At 36.9% G+C, this 13,000-nt stretch overlaps 1 long non-coding RNA gene across 1 annotated transcript in view; it reads right to left on the bottom strand.

Annotated features, from left to right (window-relative positions):
* The window catches only part of LOC143679362 (uncharacterized), a 177,933-nt gene extending 167,714 nt beyond the window's left edge, over window positions 1-10,219 (bottom strand). The window contains exon 1 of the long non-coding RNA XR_013173686.1: window positions 10,112-10,219. This is a non-coding gene — a long non-coding RNA (uncharacterized LOC143679362). The remainder of the gene's footprint in view (window positions 1-10,111) is intronic.
* Between the last annotated feature and the right edge of the window lie 2,781 nt (window positions 10,220-13,000).

Below are 13,000 nucleotides of genomic sequence, written 5' to 3'. Positions count from 1 at the left end.
AATGTTGCTTTGTTCATGTTACTATTTAAGTTGTAAGATATCAAATTTAAGAATGAATATTACCCAAGGACTTGCATCCTATTCTGCAGAGATTTAATGTGTTTCTGGTTATATGTAGGACAGCTGAGAATTGTTAGGTGGGGGGAAAATGTGTCTTTTATTGTTTTCTATTTAGAAATTAGGTATGTTTTAAGGTGATGAGTATAGTTGCCAAGTTGACAAGGGGTGGACTGTCATGGTCAGGTTCATGTGTCAACTTGGCCAGGTGGTGGTACCTGTTTGTCTGGTTGGGCAAGTGCTACCCTGTCTGTTGCTATGAGGACATTTCATAGAATTAAATCATGATCACGTTGGCTACATCCACAGATGATTCCATTTCTAATCAGCCAAGGGGAGTGTCTTCTTTAATGAATGATGCTTAATGTAATCACTGGAATCCTTTTAAGGAGGATTCAGAAAAGACAGGTTCTCTTCCTACTTTGGCTGGCAAATCTCTCCTGCAGAGTTCATCCAGACCCTCCATCAGAATCATCAGGTTCATAGCCTGCTCTATGGATTCTGGACTCTACATCCTCATGGATGTGTGTGACACTATCATAAGTTTTATATTTAAGAACATTTCCTGTTGATTCTGTTTCTATAAAGAGCCCTAACTATTAAAGAAGAGATTGGATTTTTTTTGTTTGTTTGTTCTGTTTCTTGTTTGTTTGTTTTTGTATGCTGTATGGAGGTATTACATTTCATTCTTTTTCCATGTTATTTTCCCCTTATTGCAGTGCCATTTGTTGAATTTTTGTTTGTTGTTTTCCTTTTTTTTTTCATTTGTTTGCTTGTTTGTTTGTTTAGGAAGTGCATGGGACAGGAATTGAATTGAGGTCTTCCACATGGCAAGCAAGAATTCTACCACTAAACTATCCTTCAACCCCTGGGTCAGATAGCAAGGACTAATATAGTAAGAATTACTTTCTCAAGTCTCTCCTGCATAGGTTTGAAGAGTATCTGCTATGCTATGATTTTCTACATCAACTTACAGTTCTTAAATATTAGAAAAGCACTAAACACAAAAACATAGAAAATTTTATCTTCTTATATCTGTTTTTATATCTTTTAAAGTTTTCTTGATACCCTGAAGGATTTAATTAAAACATTCTAGAGTTTCCTATTACTTTTTTTTGGAAAAGTTTCCAATTCTGGCTGAAAGCAACAATAAAATTTAGAAATTTTAAGCAATATATAGTCCCATGCCTTAATAGTTTTCAGGTGAGGACCAGGAAGAGTATGCTTTTTTAAATGGTTTCATACAAGGCATTTCTATTTTTGGTAATGGCAAAATAGTCTATATCAGAGTAGTCCTCCAATTGATAAAAATTTAGAATTCTGAGCAAAATAGTTTTAAATGCAAACTTCTTAAATACACTGAGGACTAACCATAAGGACACAGATGTCTGCAGCACATCCTTGGAAAAAGGGAAATAGCTTGGATACCATTGAAAATATTATGACCTTTAGCCTGGAGATCTCGCAGTATGGTGTTTGTGTGTACTAGAGAGGCTGAAAACTAAGATGAGAAATTTCAGAAAGGAAGGAGATCGGAGAAGAAGCCACACAATTGTATATAAACTCTATACATATTCTTAGCTGAGCTCCATGAACATTTTGGTGGTTGGGTGGGGTCGGGGGGGGGGCGGTGGATGGGACTCCAATATACTCAGCAGAATCAATGGCTAGAAGGCTAAAACAATAGAGTGGAGAGGTAAGCTGTTGTTCATTACAGGAGAGACAGAGTTTGGAGTATATGTTCAGTTAAATTATTTCCATGGCATAATAAAAATCAACACTCTTCAGAGGAAGGTAACAGAATCCAGAGGACTAAAAATCATCCACAATTTCTAGCATATAGCCAAATGTTATACAAGTAAAGAAACCCCTCAAAAAATGTGACATAAAGTCCAAAGAAAATCAATATACCAAATAAACCAAATGGTGGAAATTTTAGACAGGAATGTTAGAACTCCTATCACCTAACTGATGAGGGAGAGATCCCCTGCCCTAAATGATATGATATGACAGAATGCCCATCACTGAATAGATGAGCCTGGTAGCAGTTTATTAGTCATATATATTCACAGCCCAGAGAAGGAAAACACCACACACCATGCAGGACACACAGGGTTTGCACTTGGAGCCAAGTGAAACAGCCAGTTCTGTGGGAGGCAGGGGAAGTGACCCTTGGTATACATGGGAGAATGTGACTAGATCACTTGAAATACTTTGTGGGCTAGCAATTGTCTAAAATTTAAAGTGATGAAGACTGTACAACTAATTGAGGATATTTTGAGATAGTTCATTGTTTATTTTGCATAGAATAGATACAATGTGAATATATCTCAACAAAATCTGCAGATTCAAAATAAATAAATAAACAAACGGAAAGATTCAAGAGCTAGAGAAAACATGAGAGAAAGATATACCTATTCAATATTGGTAGGGTGGAAGAATGGTGTAGTCCCTCTGGAAAATAATGTAGCTGATCCACAAGAAGCTAGATACAGGGTGAGCATATGATTAGGCAATCTCATTATTAGAAATGTACTCAGAAGAACTGAAGGCAGGGATTTGAATAGACATTTGCACACTGATATTTATGGCAGCTGTTCTAGTTTGCTAGCTGATGGAATGTAATATACCAGAAACGGAATGGCTTTTAAAAAGTGGAATTTAATAAGTTGGCAGTTTACAGTTTTAAGCTGAGAAAATGTCCCAATTTAAACAAGTCTATAGAAATGTCCAATCTAAGGCATCCAGGGAAAGATACCTTGGTCCAAGAAGGTCAATGAAGTTCAGGGCTTCTCTCTCAAGTGGAAGGGCACATGGCAAACACAGTGATAGTTTCTCTCTCATCTGGAAGGGCACATGGTGAACACAGTGTCATCTGCTAGCGTCTTCTCCTATGACTCTGCTTCTCATGGCTATGTCATTCTGCTTTGTATTCTCTGAATCTCCTTCATTCTCCAAAATATTTCCTCTTTTATAGGACTCCAGAAACTTATCAAGACCTACTCAAATGGGTGGAGACATGTCGTCACCTAATCCACTTTAACAACCACTCTTGATTGGGTTACATTTACAGGGAGATGATCTAATTACAGATCCAAACATACAGTATTGAATAGGGATTATTCTGCCTTTATGAAATGGGATTTTGATTAAAACATGGCTTTTCTAGGGGACATACATACTTTCAAACCAGCACAGCAGCATTATTCATTAAAGCCATTAGATGGAGGTGGCTAAAGAGTACATCAACTGAAGAACAGAAGAGTCAACTATTGTGAACACATACAATGGAATATTGTGTGGCTACAGAAAAGAATGAGGCATGCAACAAGGTGAATGAAACCCTGAGAATATTATGTTGAGTAAAATAAGCCAGAAACAAAAAGACAAATATTGTATTGTCTCATTTCTAAAATACTTAAAAAGAATTTTAGGGTCTAGATTATAAACTCTTACAGCAGTAATATTTATTTCTGAATTTTAACTGTTATTTCTAAATTCTGAGCTGCTGTGCTCAATGTGTATAATCTAGTACTTCCTTGGAACTTTGGGTACTTGTGTGGTAACTAAGGCTCAGAGTTAGAGTTCTTTGGTTCTGAAAGTCAGTATTACTCCATACAACAACTGTCAAGGAAGTCAAAAAAGAGATCAGACTTCAATTTGAGAAATGAACAAAGATGATCTGGTTGGGTCTAGGGTAAATCAGAATACAGGGTAAAGGATGCTAGTGTCTGTACTCTAAAATTTAACCTTATATGTGAGATCAAATGAAGAGATGTTTATTCTGTGCAAAATTTAAATTTTCTGTAGCACACAATCTAACTCAACCTGTCTGTCCACTTTATTTAAACAACCTGAACAAATGGAGGCTAGAATAACGGATGAGATCTTGTAATTCTGTTTACCTTAAAGTAATATCCTGATATATTCCAGAGTATGTTGGGACAATAATAAAAAGTATTTGCAAAGCCCATTGAGGACTGGAGAAGAAAATATGGATCTATTAAACTTCCCTACCTGGAAAATTCCTAATACTCTCTCAAACATTATGGACTCCCAAGTTATAGGCCAAATCCTCGATTTTGAGGCTTGTTCTTATGAAATTCATTTCTGTAACAGGGAAGATAAGCCTATCTATAATTATGCCTAAGAGTCACTTCCAGAGAACCTCTTTGGTTCATAAATGTGGACTTTCTCTCTCTAAGCCCAACTCTGCAAATAAGCTCATTACCCTACCCCATTTGTGGGACATGACTTCCATGGATGTAAGTCTCCCTAGCATCATGGAACATGACTCCTAGGGATGAGCCTGGTGAACTGGATGAGCCAATTCAATGACATTGTGGAATTGACAATGCCTTTTTGACCAAGGGGGGAAAAGAAACTTAACAAAATAAGGCTTTACTGACTGTGGGACTTAGATTCAGGTGTCAACTTGGCTAGGTGAAGGTGCCTAGTTTTATTGCTGTTGACATGAGCCAATGGCATGTGAACCTCATCTGTTGCGGATTACATCTGCAGTTAGCTAGGAGGTGTGACTGCTGTAATGAATGATGTTTGATTTCATTAGTTGGTGCTTAAATGAGAGCACTCAATGTAGCACAGCCAAAGCAGCTCAGCATACCTCATCTCAGCACTCAGTAGCTCAGCCCAGGCTTTTGGAGATGCAGAAAGAAATCAACTCAGGGAAAGTTGCTGGAACCCAGAGGCCTGGAGAGAAGGCCAGTAGAGATCACCCCGTGCTTTCCCATGTAAGAAAGAACCTCAGTTGAAAGTTAGCTGCTTTTCCTCTGAAGAACTAACAAAATAAATTCCTTTTTATTAAAAGCCAATCCATCTCTGGTGTGTTGCATTCCACCAGTTAGCAAACCAGAACAGTCGTTAAGAGATGCAAAAAAGAGTAGAAGCTTAAACTGGAGGTTACTCTTACGCAAGCTTCAGCTAGATATTGCAAATTACCATGGTATGCCAAGCTCCAACCAACAGAATTCCTGAAAACCCCAAAGAAAACCAATGACCTATGCCCTCTGCAAGACCTATGGCCTCTTGCAGAGTTCCTTACATTCAGTTGACAGGGGAAGAGAAAACTCAGGCATGGATTACAGATAGCTCTACATGATATGCATGGGACCACCTGGAAGTGGACAGATGCAGCACTATAACTCCATTCTGGGTGGTGAGGGAAAATTCTCTCAGTGGGCTGAACTTTGAGAAGTGCACCTGGTTGTTCATTTTGCTTGGAAGGAGGAATGGCCAGAGGTCCATCTGTATACTGACACATGTGCTGTTGCTAATGGTTTGGCTGGATGGTCAGGGACTTGGAAGGAGCATGATTGGAAGACTGGTGACAAAGAGGTCTGAGGAAGAGGTATGTGGATAGACTGTTCTGAGTGGGGAAAGAACTTGAAGATGTTTGTGTCCCATGAGAATGCTCACCAGAGGATGACTTCAGCATAGGCAGGTTTTAATAATCGAATGAATAAGATGAACTGTCCTGTGGATACAAGTCATCCTCTTTCCTAGTGGGCATGGTGGTAAGGATGGAAGTTATACATGGGCTCAGAAACATGGACTTCTACTTATCAAGGCTGACCTGGCTATGGACACTGCTGAGTGCTCAATCTGCCAACAGCAGAGACTCACTCAGTCTCTGAAATGGCACCATTCCCTGAAGTTATCAGCCTGCTACCTGGTGGCAGGTTGACTACACTGGCCACTTCCATCATGGAAGGGGCAGCAATTTGCTCTGACTGGAATAGACACATACTCTAGACATGGGTTTGCATTGCCTGCATGTAAAGCTTTCTGCAAAAATTACAATATGTGAACTTACAGAATGTCTTCTCCACATCACATATTCCACACAGCAATGCTTCTTATCAGGGCACCTACTTCATAGAGAATGAAGTGTGGGAATGGGCACATGGTCATGGAATCCTCTGGTCTTACCATGTTCCCCACCATCCAGAGGTAGGTGGGTTGATAGAACAGTGGAATGGCCTTGTGAACACCCAATTTCAGTGCCAACTAGGTGACAATATCTTGCAGGGCTAGGGCGATGTTCACCATCAGGCTGTATATGCTCTGAATCAACCTCTGCTGTAGGGTGCTGCTTCTCCCATAGCCATGACTCACTGGTCCAGGAATCAAGTGGTAGAAATTGGAGTGGCACCACTCACAATCACCTCTAGTGATTCACTAAGAAAATGTTTGCTCCCTGACCTTGAAACTTAAGCTCTTCTGGTCTACAAGTCTTGGTCCTAAATAAGGAGTGCTCCTTCTAGGAGTACAACAATGATTGCATTGAACTGGAAATTAAGATTGCCACCTGGCCACTTTGGGCTTCTCATGCCACTGAATCAACAGGCACGAAAGGGGATTACTGTTCTGTCTGGAGTGACTGAAACCTGACTATCAAGGGGAAATAGGATTTCAACTACACAATGGAGGTTAAAAAAAAAAAAGGTTTTCTGGAAAACAGGAGATCCCCTAGGGCATCTCTTAGTACTACCATGCCTTGTGATAAAAGTCAATGAAAAGCTGCAACAAACTAATCCAGGAAGGACTACCAATGGCCCAGAAACTTAAGGAATGAACATCTGGGTTACCCGACCTGGCAAAGAACCACAACCAGCTGAAGTGCTTGCTGAAGGTAAAGAGAATACTGAATGGGTAGCAGAAGAAGATAGTGATAAAATATGAATTATGACCACATGACCAGTTACAGAAATGAGGATTTTGATTGTATGAATATTTCCTCTCTGTTTTGTTATGGTTATGTTTACATTTGTACATAAGAAAATTTTTATTTGCCTCTAATCATATGACATAAGTTATATTCTTCATGTTAGAATATTTAAGTCATCGGGTACGAAGTTTAAGAGTGAATGTTACCTAAAGACTTGCACCCTATTCGGGAAAGATGTAGTGTGTTTCCAGTTGTATGCAGGACAGCTGTGTATTGTTAAATGAAGTATATGTCTGTTACTATGTTCTATTTGGAAATTAAGAATGTTTCAAGCTGATGAGTATAGCTGCCAAGTTGACAAGGATGGACTGTGATGGTAAGGTTTTGGTGTCAACTTGGCCACATGATTATGCCCAGTTGTCTGGTCAGGCAAGCACTGGCCTGACCATTGCTGCAAGGGTATTTCAAGGCTGGTTGATTAAATCGTCAGCAGATTAAATCTGTGGCTGATTATATCTGTGATTAACTAAGGCATGCCTCCCACAATAATATAATCCAATCAGTTGAAGGCTTTTAAGGGAGAAGAGAGATTCTTTCAGTGCTTCTTCAGCCAGTAAGCATCTCCTGTGAAGTCCACCCAGACCCTTCATCGGAACTGCCAACTTCAACAGCCCGCGCTACAGATTTTGGACTCTTCCACTACCATGGTTGCATGAAACACTTTTATAAATCTCATATTTAACACAATATTCTGTGTCTCTAGAGAACCCTAACACAATATTCAAAACCTAAAGCAAGAACCTCTGTGAGCCCAACCATATACAAACACAATGAAAAACGTCAGTGATCCAAAATCGGTAAAAATACAACAAAAAAGAACACACAGGCAAACTGTTGAAAACTAAAGACACAGAGAACATCTTGAAACAAGCTGGACAGCAATGGCATACTAATAATAGGAAAAAAAAACACAGTAAGAATTAGAGTTGACTTGTAATCAGAAACAATGTAGATAAGAAAAAAATGGAAGGACATCTTTCAACTACTGAAATTTAACCCAGAATTCAATATACAACAAAATTATACCTCAAAAATGAAGACTTTTTCAGTTAAATGAAAACAGAAAATACATTGCAGATGTATACCACAAAACACACTAAAAAAGTATATCAAGATGAAGGAAAATTAATTCAAATGAAAACATTTAGGTCTACATAAAATATTAAACAATGCAGGAAACAATATGTAGATTTATAGGAAAACTATACTTTTGCTCTAATTTTTGAAAAACAATATATGAATATATAAGACAAAAATTGTTACTCTGTATTACAGGGTTTATAAATTAACTAGATATACCATACATAAAAGGAATACCACAATAAATGGCATTTGGTAAATGAAACTATTCTGCTGCAGGTATCTAAAATTTTACATTAAGCCATGCAATAAGCACAATATTAATTCTAAGTCAACTGTGATAACTTAAGAATGCAAACTTTAAACACTAAAGAAATTTCTAAAAATAGAATGTACACAGAATAGCACAGAACAAATAGAAAAATTAAAATGAAGACTAAAATTATAAGATGATTTTTTTTAAAGATAGGAAAGGAAGACTGGAGGAAGAATAATGTTGGAACAAATTTAAAAAATAACAAAATGATAGATTTAAAGACAAATCAATAATTCCATTAAAAAATTGTAAACAGACTACATACTCCAATTAAATAGTGGACATTGTCAGACAGTACATAAAAATCAAGAATCAACTTTGTTTACTCTACAGGAGACAAAAAAATATATTTAAGAAAAATATTTTGTGAAAATAGTATATTATAAGAAAGATGAATTGGCAATAGACTTCAAGGCAATATATGTTACCTGAAAAAAGTGAAATTTAAAAATTATATGAAACCAATCTCATAAAGAAGGCATAACAAAAATTATAAACAGATATGACCTTAATTGCAAAGCTTCAAAATGCAAGAAGCAAAAACTAATGGAAAAAAAAAAAAACTTACGGAAAAAAATATGTAACACCTCCCTGTAAGTAACTGATAGAAAAATACACAAAAATCAGTAAGCATATATACATTTGAACAGTAATACTAATCACTTTGATTTAATTTGCATTTATAGTTCACTAAAATTCCAAATTAGAGAATACACATTATGGAAATTTTGAGTCCTAATAGCTGGAGAGAGGTAAGGATAACCTCATTTACTACTATTTATAATATTATTTATATTATATTATATTATATTATAATGTTATACTATATTATACTATATTATATTATATTTTATTGTATTATATTTTATTATATTATAATGTTATACTATATTATATTATATTATGCTATATTATACTATATTATATTATATTAATAGTACTAACCAGTTAGTAGTACTAAGCAGTTAAGAAAATGAATCAAAAAAAAAATCTGGGCGGTGGAATGTTGGCTCAGTGGCAGAATTCACGCCTTTCATGCCAGAGACCCAGATCAATTCTGGTGCTTGCCCATGCCAAAAATAGAAGAAAAAAAAATTCTAAGTATTCTCCAAAGTATCTATTAGAAGAGTGGGAGAATTTAGCAAAACTTTGAGATGCAAAGTTTTGAGATACAAAATATACAAAAATTGTTATTTTATAATGTACAAGAAGACAAATAGAAAATGCTACTAAAAAGTAAGTCCATTTATATTAGCATGAAGACATAAGAAAATGGGAATACACTTACTAAACAATGTTTAAGTCCACAACATCGAACACTGCAGCACATTGCTGTGGGGAAATTAAACCTATATAAACAGAATGATGCACTATGTTCATGGAATAAAAAACTCAAAAAAATTGCTATGATAGCAATTTTAATTAAATTTATCAGATTTTCAGAATTCCAAATCTTAATCTCAGTCAGATTTATATAGATATCAACAAGCTTAATTACAACAATCTTGAAAAAAAAAAAGGAAGACTATCAGAATTCAAGGTTTACTATAAATCCACAGTAATAAAATCATAGTGATATTTCAACAAGGATAGACAAATGAAAAACAGGAACAAAATAAGAAACAGGAAACTGTCCCGCACACACATAATTAACTTGACTTTCGTCAAAGGCACCAAAGGAATTCAATGAGAAAAGGAAAATATGTTCAAAAATCGGTAATGACTCTACTTAATAAACACAATGGGAAAAAAAATTGACCTTGAACCCTACCTCACACTATGAACCTAATTAACCGGAGTTGTGTTCTATTCTAAGCACAAGTGGGTAGACAGTATTTACTTAGAACACAGGAAGTAACTGGTATAAAACAACGTACAATCGATTTAATCGAGATTTAAAATTACCTCACCATAAATCGGTAATTTTGGGGGGGCTCGGAACCCGGCGGCGCGGAGGTGGCGGGAGATCACGAGCGACGCCTCGTCCGGTTCCCAGCGGAGGGTTTTCTAACTGTGTGGTCCGCCCAGCCCAGGCCGCCAGCGCGCGTGGAGGCGCGTTGGCGTCAGGCCCGCCCCCTCCCTCAGCTGTGCCCGCCTGCGCCCGAGGAGCTGGCTGCTCGTCTGAGGTAGGAGCGGGCGCCCTGCGGAGAGACCAGATCGGGATGCGAAGGATGGGGCACCGATTTCTCTGTTGGCTCCAGGAAAAGGCAGAGGCAAATGTGGGTCGAGGAACAAGAATGCTTTCTGAGGTGATAAAAACGTTGATAGCGGGTGCAGGTTACACAGGTGCCAATGTCTGTCAGAACTCACCGCACTTTACACTTACGTTTGCAAATTCCACTGTGTGTAAATCTTACCTCAAAAAAAAAAAAAAAAAATCCATAGACGTTTGTCTAGTTTTCTAATTGAGATAGCGCTCACAACCCAAGGCAAAGAGTGCTCACAAATTTGAACTCATTTTTAAAATCTGTCTAAATGTTTTAAATTTTAATTGTTCGTGTTATTAATAAATTTAATTGATATCATTCATATTGCTATCAATCTTAAGAATTATCACCAGATGTCTAATCATGAATTCACCATTCTAAGTTCCATATGGTAGCCAATATATAGTCTTAGATAGATTTAGGTAGATTAATAATTAGATTAATAATCTTAGATAGATTAATAATTATAAAATGATGTGCCTACCTTAGAGGACAGAAATCTCGAATTTAGACTTCTTCGGCGATAGAAAGTGGCTATAGAGCAGGACTACAGTCTAGTCAGTCTCATTACAGGGGAGAGGGAAAGAGGGGAAGACCTGTCTCCTCTCCTGGCAAAAACAGACTGTCAGACCTCCTAATCAGCAAACTAATGTTTATTTGCCTGCAAAAGAGTTCTCATCTGCAGCTGTACCTGGTCTAGGATTGCTTCTGGTATACAAAAACAAAAAATAATGCAACCTTGGCCAAAAACATCAAATATCTTTTTCTGTTGAATATTCTAAAATAAAGCAATTTAATTAATTATTTTTTCCCTTTTATGATTCTGGCCATGAGCCAGGTAGGAAATCACTGAATTCTTATAAAATTAATCCTAGCTCATATGACCCCTTGGCTAAAAAGGGCAACAAGACAATTTCAATTAGGCAGTGGCTATGGAGAAAACAATAACTCACTCTTAAAATCTTCCTTTATAACACTATTAACACTTCTCCACACTGCCTGAGTATCAGGGCTCTACTAAGAGGAACTTTTTCTTTCTCCTTAATCACGACCAGCTAAAAATTCAGGCATTTTTCACTTACTAATGAGCATATAAAGTGCTTGGTATTTTTACAATTTTATAATGCTTAGGATACCTCCAATAGTGGAACATAATTTATTATTAGATATAAAATCAAGTACAGTTCAAAATATTTTGAGTCGTTGCTTCAATAATTGTCATAAACATGCCTACCATTTTACCTAGCACTTTCATGACGAAATTGTTTATTAAAAGCAAGCAGACATTTTAAAATGTTGATCCTCTTCCTTAAATAAAATGTAAAACAGAATAAAATAAAAAGTAATTGTAGTACCAAGATTATCATTACAGGAAGATAAACATTAAAACTCTTATTTGCCAGTCACTGAGCCAAGGGTTTTATGTTGGTTTGCAAGCTGCCAGAATGTGATATACCAGAACTGGAAAACTTTTAAAAAGGAGAATCTACCAAATTGCAAGTCTACAGTTCTAAGTCTATAAAAAATGTCCGAATTAAAGTACCAACAAGTGGGTACCTTCACTCAAGAAAGACCAATATGTCTGGAACGGCTCTGTTAGCTGGGTGGTCACGTGACTGGTATCTGTTTGCCCCTTGCTCCTGGGCTCCATTGCTTTCAGCCTCTCTTCCTGTGGAGATTCCTCACTTTGCTTCTCCTGGGCTGGCTTTCATATATTGGCTTCCCCTGGCTCTCTCCAGGTTCTGTCTTGCTTAACATCTCATGACGACGTCTGCTGGGCGCCAGGCATTTCCAAACAGTATCAGCTTTGCTCTTGTTTTTTTCTGGCTTTCTCCAACAACTTTCATCTTTTAAAAGACTCCAGTAAGCTACTAAAGACCCACCTGGGATAGGTATAGTCACATCTCCGCCTAATCAAACGGTCACACCCACAATTGGGCATGTCACATCTCCACGGAGATAATCTAATCAAAAGTTTCTAACCTACAGTATCGAATCAGGATTAAAAGAAATAGCTGCTTTCACAAGAATGAATTATGATTAAAGCATGGCTTTTCTGGAATACATAATATTTTCAAACTGGCAGAGGTTTGAAATCTTGATCACATTTAATCTTCAATTTCATGCTCGAACTTTGCACTTTTTTATTTCTTGTCTCACCAAGGTAGAAGTATGTGGTTTGATGCAAATTCTTCAGTTAACTCTGTCATACAGTGATACTTAAGTTAGTGAACCTCTGCCTTAAAACGTGTTACTTCAAACTTGCATATGATTAATATTTCTGGGGTGAAAATATAGATTGATTTATTTTTGAAAACACCATTTTGCTTATGTAGAGATAGGCAATCATGCATTTAAACTTTTATTTCTTGGAAATTAATCTAAAAGCTTATGAATGTATTTGATGTCTCAATATATACACCCAAAATTACTTGGGGTCACATGTTTGCTAACTTTTTCATAAATTACATAATGATGGCTAAACGTTGCCATGAAGGTGCTACATGATAATAATAAGAGCTGGAAAGTGTTTCATCAGTAAGGCCATACCTATTGAGCACGAATTTTTTTAAGTAATCAGAGTTCCAGCTG

Source organism: Tamandua tetradactyla, chromosome 4, assembly GCF_023851605.1.
Source record: "Tamandua tetradactyla isolate mTamTet1 chromosome 4, mTamTet1.pri, whole genome shotgun sequence".
In the NCBI taxonomy this organism is placed as follows: domain Eukaryota; kingdom Metazoa; phylum Chordata; class Mammalia; order Pilosa; family Myrmecophagidae; genus Tamandua; species Tamandua tetradactyla.
The sequence above is the reverse complement of the archived record's forward strand: the minus strand, read 5'-3'. Positions and strand labels throughout refer to the sequence as shown.